This window comes from Haliotis rubra, unplaced genomic scaffold, assembly GCF_003918875.1.
Source record: "Haliotis rubra isolate DU_JTF1 unplaced genomic scaffold, ASM391887v1 Scf19, whole genome shotgun sequence".
NCBI classification, from domain to species: Eukaryota; Metazoa; Mollusca; class Gastropoda; order Lepetellida; family Haliotidae; genus Haliotis; species Haliotis rubra.
Window position 1 is genome coordinate 328,859 of NW_025765891.1, and position 8,601 is coordinate 337,459.

General features: G+C 35.0%; 1 long non-coding RNA gene across 1 annotated transcript; it reads right to left on the reverse strand.

Moving 5' to 3' along the window:
* Positions 1–1,153: 1,153 nt before the first annotated feature.
* LOC124274302 lies at positions 1,154–6,257 on the reverse strand. The gene is made up of 3 exons (XR_006897906.1): positions 6,162–6,257; positions 5,865–5,866; positions 1,154–1,166 (listed from the first exon to the last, which is right to left on the reverse strand). It is a non-coding gene; the product is annotated as an uncharacterized LOC124274302 (long non-coding RNA).
* Positions 6,258–8,601: the final 2,344 nt, after the last annotated feature.

The following is an 8,601-nucleotide window of genomic DNA, read 5'->3' on the forward strand; positions in this document are numbered from 1 at the left end:
TTTTCATTTTCACGAATGTCATACGGAACCGTTTACCATGTCTGCCTTTTTCGGTGCGTTTGGTCGATATGCTTTTTCATCAGAAAACACACTGATGTTGGCAATAATTGTCTATTTGGATTGAAAAACATGTTAACAAAACCGAACAATCATAATAAAAACACCACCTTGCAAGAACAAAATTTCGCATTTGGTTTTGAAAGGCGACGTTTCTTTTGTGGTTCAGTATATATGAATCCCAATTACAACCAGACAGATGACGACAAAGAAAACATATGAGACGTAGGCAGAATTACTCTCGTGTTGAAATTAGAATTGATATTCTTCCCTGCGTCTTCCCTCATTGTACCACGTTATAATATATCAACGGATTATGTTCTTTCATATGGTCCTGTAATCCTGTAATTCCATGTGTTGACTGTACACAAACAATTGTTTACTCTGCCAGATGGGGACTTATCTTGGGTATGCAATTTATTAAAGATAAACATTAAGGCTACTAAACACGTTCAATCATCATTAGAAATCTGTCGATTGTACGTTTCCGACCATATAATAAGCTTGATACCACATGTTTACGAAAGGATGAGGTATCACTATACTAGTGCAGTGTGGAATTTCATATTTACAGATTGGACAGTGAATATAACATGTTATATTTGGGATTACACTTTCTGAGTAAAGTACAGATTCTTGTACTTTTATTGGGTTGTATCCCATCCGGGATTCGAACCCACACCCTCAGAACCAGGCACCCAATCACCAGCACACAAAGTCAGCCGCATAACCCGCTCAGCCACGGCGACCTCCACGATTCTACGCGGCTGACTTTGTGTGCTGACGATTAGGTGCATGACTCTGAGGGTGTGGGTTTCGAATTCCGGATGGGACTCAACCCAACAAAAGTACAAGAATTTGTACTTAACTAAGAGAGTGTAATCCCAAATATAACATATGTTACATTTGACCACTTTCTAAATGGCATTGTGTAGTCATGGACAGTGTCAATATAGAGGAGTGTGAACTACAATAGAGTGCACGGATAAAATATTTCAAGACTGTCAATATACACTACGCAAGTCCAACGACGGCGAACACAGCACTTATAATCACTGTAATTGCAGCATAAAATGTTCTTATATGTGATTATGTTGTTGTATATATATCTAACAATGTTGATGCTATGTGGAGTTTTGGGAGTTTGGGCAATATTTCGGCCATTTTGTGACTTGATAAAGTTATACAATAGGTTGTTGCTGTGTGGAAATGCGTTTATTAAAACAGATTGTGGAGGTTTGTTCACTTACGAAAAGCAGCTGAAATTTCAGTAAAATATTCCTATATGGACTCCTTTCATTGAAGTCAAACACTTCCCAAATTCAAGTAAAGTCTTTTATTTTGTATGAAGGCCTTCAGCCCATATACAAAACACAAATAATTATTGCACTGATGAATATATCATAGGTACATTATAAACACGTATAATTGAACGTAATAATAATGAAAATAATAATGGCACTTATATTGCGCTATATCCACGTCATGAAGGTATGCTCAAAGCGCATTGCCTCAAACAATGGTAAAAGAGGCAGCTGAGTTCTTCACAATGGTATGAGTTTTAGGGGTTTTCATGATTCGCTTACAAATACATTATCCATTAATCAGCCGCTGTCTTACCTCAAAGCTCAAATATATATATTTACAAAGATTATTCAATAATTCAGTTGATGTAGAAGATAACAATTGATGAAATTTATAGACAGATTGTCGTTGTTCATTTGTGGTAAATATCAGTTTCTTAGATTATTATAACTTTCACATATAAATATAAAATGAAATTCATCTTCTATTCCTTTATTACATATTACATATAAAATCATCCAACCACCGTCCCTCATTAGCCTTTAGTTTTAAAATTTCCGCTCTGATCCTAGTAAGTGAGTGAGTTAATATTTATCGTCACAACGGCAATATTTCAGCCAAATCGTGACGAGGACAGTTTATGAAATACAGAAGAATATATTTTGAAGCTTTAAACTTGTCGACGATGGACAGTAAGACTACTAGAGTATCAAAGATAGTAAGGTAATACTAGAATGTTAACGTTATAATAAAAAATCATATCACTAAGGAGAACAATACGATCTAAAACGGGCTAATGATCACCAGCAACTGAAGGATTAGCATACTAGGGACCATGGAGACTTAAAGTGCCTTTGCTACTTGCATGGACTCTAGTTGGATTTACACTATTACTTCAGCCGCTGGCGATTGTAGTCAAAGATAGCCAGAATTCAAAATCACAAAAATGCTACGATTAAAAACTCTGGTAAATATAAATTTACCTTGAATGTTTAGGGACTTACGTACCCTCTCAGGATGACAATAATTTTACACTTCTTCAACCCGCTTCAGTTGCTGATCCAAACTACCAATTATAAACGTACATCTATCTACAAAACAGATTTTATCAATTAAGTCTATTCCTATTAAAAAATCAATAATTAAATGAGTGAGTGAGTTAATATTTATCGTCACATCGGCAATATTTCAGCCATATCGTGACGACAACAACTAATTATTGTAATATAGAACAATAAAATTAGAAATTAAAAGCATGTAGACGAAAACAGTAAAACTACCAGTGTATCACAAATATTAAAATAAAACTTGCATGATATCATAAAACGAGATATTAAAGAAAATAATACAATACAAACACAGGCTAAAGATTGCCAACAACTGAAGGTAAATCACCATACTAGAGACCATGGGGACTTACAGTACATTTGCTTCCTGCATGGACCCTAGCTGGATTTACACCATCCCTTCAACTGTTAGCAATTCGGAGAAATCTAGCCATACATTAAAATGACACATATTCTACGATTGAAAAGAGTGGAGAGATTAAATCGACTTTGTTTTGGGACTTACGTATCCTCTCAGGAGGACAATATTTTTACAGTACTTCAACCCCCTTTGAGGATACAGCCACTAACCATCTCAATAACTGATTCAAACTTTCAATTATAAAATTACATCTATCTACAAAACATATCACTCAAAATTCGATAATAAAATGATAATTAACATTATTAAAAGATCCCCAACAGTTTTAACAGTGGAATATTTATCCCTTGTGGTGGAAAACAAGTCATGTAGGACATGCTTGACCGCGATTCTGTCATCACAAAGGATACAAAACGGATGATCCTCACCTTTCATGTGTATATCTTGTGTGGCCAATTCGACAACGTCGTATAATGGTCTCCTCAAATCTGGACTGACAACCCAAGTAGGTATAACCAGAATAGGGTTTTATTTCACCCAATTTATTAATACCTACTTGGGTGTCCCACTTCTTCCGCATCAGATCACGTATGTAAGATGTAATCGCAGCTTTATAATCTGAGTATGGGATAAGAAGTGGTGTCTCATATTTGTAAAGTGCTACTTTACCTTCAGCATCAGCCATCGTGTTGCCATTGATTCCAGCATGACTAGGTAACCAACAAAAGATGATGTCGTATTGACCAGTTGCAAGATCATTATATAATTCAATTAAAAGTGGGTATTGAGAAGACAAATGTTTAATAGCCTAAAGGCAAGAAAGGGAGTCTGAAAAGATTATATATTGTATATATTCAGGGTGTCTATTGATATATTTAAGAGCTGTCAGTATTGTATGTGTTTCTGCTGTGAAAACAGAACTGTTGTCCGGTATTCTAGAAGATACATGTATTGTTCCGGATCCAATGACAGTGGCACAAGCAACTGCGCCACCGTCCTTGGGCCCATCTGTACATAAAGATTTGTATTTACTATAATTATTTCTTAATTGATTAAATTCCTGTCTTTATTGTAATTCATTGGTTTCCGACTTTCGTATTGTGGTCAAGGTAAGGTCGACTTGGGGCCTTACTAATTGCCAGGGAGGAGTCGAGAAAAGACGGAAAGGAGATACTACCGATCAAAGGTTTAGACTCACTATAAGTTATGCATGTATGTATATATATATATATGGTTACATCGAAGATGAATTTCTCCACTAACTTAGGGGAACCAACTGCAAACCTTATGCAGATGAATTACACGAGGATCATGCATCAAACTGCTGAAATGCATGTGAACATCTGCGTTTTGGTGTAAATGTTGTTAAGAATTCGCCAATTTTCACTGAGTTTCATCATTTATTGAACTCATGACAATAATATTTTCAACGTTACGAATTTGTTGTAAAATACATCAGTTCATGTGTAAACAGTACATTAAAACAGTATGGAATATTTTGCAAAGTCTAGTTTAGAACAGTTAACTGAAGTAAGTGGCTACATTTACACTAGTGAGTCTAAACCTTTGATGGGTAGTATATTTTCCTACTCATTGCAGCAGCAGAAATGAATGGTTGGATTCTTATCCCAAGTGGAACAAGTGAAGATTTTTTATTATACAAATCCTCATAAGGAGGATTTAAAACGCACTTGTAAGCAGGGTTTGACTCACTGGAATAAGGTTTTGTGAGATATTGCAAAGCTCATTTGGTAGGGCGATATCATAAAGATGGCTCATCGGCCTCTACATAGAGACTGTCAAAAGGAGAAGTCCTGAAGGATCCAAGACAAAGTCTTAGACATTGGTGGTGGGTAGAATCTAGTATTTTGAGGTTGCCTTTACAGGCTTCACCATGTACGATGGAGCCGTAATCAAGTTTGGATCGGATGAGTGATCTGTATAAGTGTAGGAGGGTAGTTTGGTCCCCTCCCCACTTTGAATTGAAAACAACTTTTAACAAATCGAGTGCCTTCACGCATTTGGCTTTAAGGTTTTTAATATGCGTCAAAAATGTTAAACGGGAGTCGAAAATAAGTTCCAGGAACTTGGCTTCTTTCACACCTTTGATGGGGGTGCCATTTAGAAATAGTTCAGGGTCTTTATGCGGTTTGTATTTACATCAAAAATGTATATAATTAGGTTTCAATTTCAAAAATTTAAAGCCGTTTTCAAGACACCATGTATTTATTTTGTTTAAACACAGCTTCATTTGCCGTTGAATAGTATGCATGTGTTTGCCACGACAAGAAATGTCTGATCCTAGTAAGAATATTTCAATGTTTTTTGGGTTTTTTGTTAACAAAGTTAAATATATTTCTGGTTCTAAAATGCTTTTATATTGTCTGTACAGCCTATACCTTGAACTTTCTTCAATTAGACTATTTCATGTCTATATAAACATGTCAACTGCAACTCTTTTAAACATCTGAAGACACTGGAATTCAATACCAACACCTTGAAATAACCAAACAAAATTACATTCATATGAAAACAATAAATTACGCACAGAGGAAACAGTTATCGTAACCAAAATTATCATAATACATTAACATACCATAAGTTTTTTAATTCTTTGCTGATGCATATTTACAAGTTTAAGCAAGTATTTTATAAAACGCCATTGTACAATTATGTACAGTGGGTAACGTCCGCATTCATCATAAACAATTACATGTAGTGTTTGAGGACCGACATTTAAATATTTCTTGCAGGCAGTTAAATGTACATTTTCAATCTTATAAAATATATTATTACCCCACCTTTCGGCATCAAACAAAAGAACTGGTTGACTTTGAGTATCAAATATTTGAAAAATACAGAATACTTAACATTGTTAAATTTATATAAGTGATGTAATACTTCTATAAGTGCCCTTTTACCCCGAGATGATAAATCTAATGTACATTTATTGAAGTTACAAGAAGATGATAAAGGAATACCTAGATATAAGTACGAATCAACTGTTTAAACACGTTCACCTTTATAAAACCATTTCTCATTTCTCGGTAACGGGACACCTCTTCTGAAAATACAACTATCTGAGGTTTCTCTAGATTAACTGTCAATCCCCACGTGTCTGCATATGATTCTAGAATTGTTAGTTGTCTTTGCAGACCCGATATAACATCAGAAACTCAAATCACATCATCAGCAAATAATAATAATAATAAATTTTGATCATATCTGGAAATAATTGCATGCCAAATGGTCCTTGTTGTGTTATTTCAAATGACAATTCATTCATAAAAAACGAGAAAATGAGTTGACTTAAAATGCATCCCTGCGTTCATCCTTTTGGAGTGAGTGAGTGAGTAAAAATTTACAGTCACATAAATAAAAAGAAAGTTAGCATATATACTTACCTGTCTGCAAATGACAGTAAAACAACTAGATTATCACAGAAATAAATTTAAAACTAGTAATTAAATCTAAAATACATTAACTATAAATGACAAGACAATATAAAAACCGGCTATAGATCGCCAACAACTGAAGGTAGATCACCATACTAGGGACCATGGGTCGTCCTTTTGGACATTCAAAATAGTCTGTAAAAATCTTATTACTTTTTACACATCCTTTTTAACAGATCTATAAATACTTTCCAGTGCTCTAAGCATCTTTCCACTTAAACCAGATGCATAAAGACATTCCATAGCTTCTTACGGTCGATCGAATCTAAGGCCTTTCTGAAGTCGACAAAGGCGACATATAACTTCTTTTTCTTCTTCAAAGTTTTTAATGAAAGCGTATGGCGTGAAAATGTGTTTCTAAAACCAGCCTGGATTTCTGTAAATTTGTATCTTAGAGTAGCCCTATTTGTCAATCTCGCGTTAAGTATGATACATGTAGAAATTTTACTCAAAGTGTAAAGAATAGATATTCTTCTATAATCTTCAGGATTATCTTTATTACCCTTTTTATGAAGCGGGATGATAATTGCATTTGACCACTGGTCCGGGAATAAAGCTTCATTAAACAACTTGTTAATTTTTTTTCTCAGAAACGGGATGATGACTTATTCTGAACTTTTCATCATTTCAACTTTGATATGATTTCCTGGGATTTACTATTTTAAAAAGCTGAATTGCAACATGAATTTCTGAATCAGTTATAGGGGCGATTAGGTGCCTGACTCTGAGGATGTGGGTTCGAATCCCGGATGGGACTCAACCCAACAAAAGTACTAGAATCTGTACTTTACTAAGAGTGTGTACTCCCAAATATAACATATGTTACAGTTATAGGGGATTCAAGAACATATATTGTATCAAGATGATCAAGTAGTTTATCGTTTTGGACAGATGTATCATTATTAGTGGCAGCTTTTTTACAGTTCAAATAATACAATCCTCTATTAATACCAACTGACCCACTTTTAACTTTTTTTATTCATACATTCAGATGCGGAGAGACCAGCTTTCACAAACATATATAAACTCTTATTAAGGTTATCGTCAACTCTATAAATCATATCCTGTAATGAAAGATATGAGTTACTGGGGGAAACATAACATTCCGCAGCCATATTATCATTCCACTTGCAAGTAAAGCTTATACAAAAGAGATATATCACCTGCGAGTTCGTGGATAGGAGATGTTACAGAATCAACACAAAGAATCACAGTCATATGTTTTGATTCGACTCTAGAATCTATTATAAGATCATTATACATATGAAATAAATCAGCAGTACCAATAAAGTAGTCAACTACACTACAACCTTGTTGCGATATATAAAACTGTCGAATGATTGTCTCTCATTTACTGGCGCAGAGGCTTCCTTTGGGAACGCAGCTTCGTCTAGACCGTGATGGTCGAGTGTCTCTGGTGCGTTGTTGCGCCCACCTACCCGAGCGTTCAAATCTCAGCAGATGATGACGTTATTCTGTGATTTCCAGCAAGATCACGCGCGAGGGTCTTGATTAGCTATGATAGTTCTTGGACACCGTAAACCAGGAAGTACTGTCCGACACAATGGCAACATTATTCTTCATACATTGGACATCAGCAACATACTGACAACAGGAACGGGAAGTAGTGACAAGGGGGTATTTCATACTTCCATTCATTCATCCATATTGACTGTGTTGAATTCTCCATCATAAGGGATAAATATTTCAATGTTAAAACTGTTAAGGATCTTTTTAATACTGTTCATCTTCATTTAATTCTTGCTTTTTTAAATGAAATTGATTTAATTAATGAATTTTGATAAATATGTTCTGTAGATAGATGTGTTTTAATGATTGGTAGTTTTGATTAGTAACTTAGATTGTTAGTGGCTGTACCCTCAAGGGGGGTTGAAGTATCGTAAAATTATTGTCCCCCTGAGAGGGTACGTAAGTCCCACAACTTTGAAGGTCAATTTAAACTTACCAGGATTTTCAAACGTAGTATTCTTGTTATTTTAATTTTGGCTAACATTTCTTATAATCGCCAATGGCTGAAGGGATGGTGTAAATCCAACTAGGGTCCATGCAGGTAGCAAAGGTACTGTAAGTCCCCATGGTCCCTAGTATGGTGATCTACCTTTTGTTGTTGGCGATCTATAGCCTGTTTTTATATTGTATTGTCCCAATAGTGCTATTAGTTTTAAACTTTCCACGCTAGTTTTAATTCTAATTGTGATATTCTAGTTGTTTTACTGTCCTTCGTCGACAGGTTTTTATAATATACATATATTCCACTTCAAAATCAAATATGTTCTCGTCACGATATGGCTGCAATATTGCCGATGTGACGTTAAATAATAACTAACTCACTCAC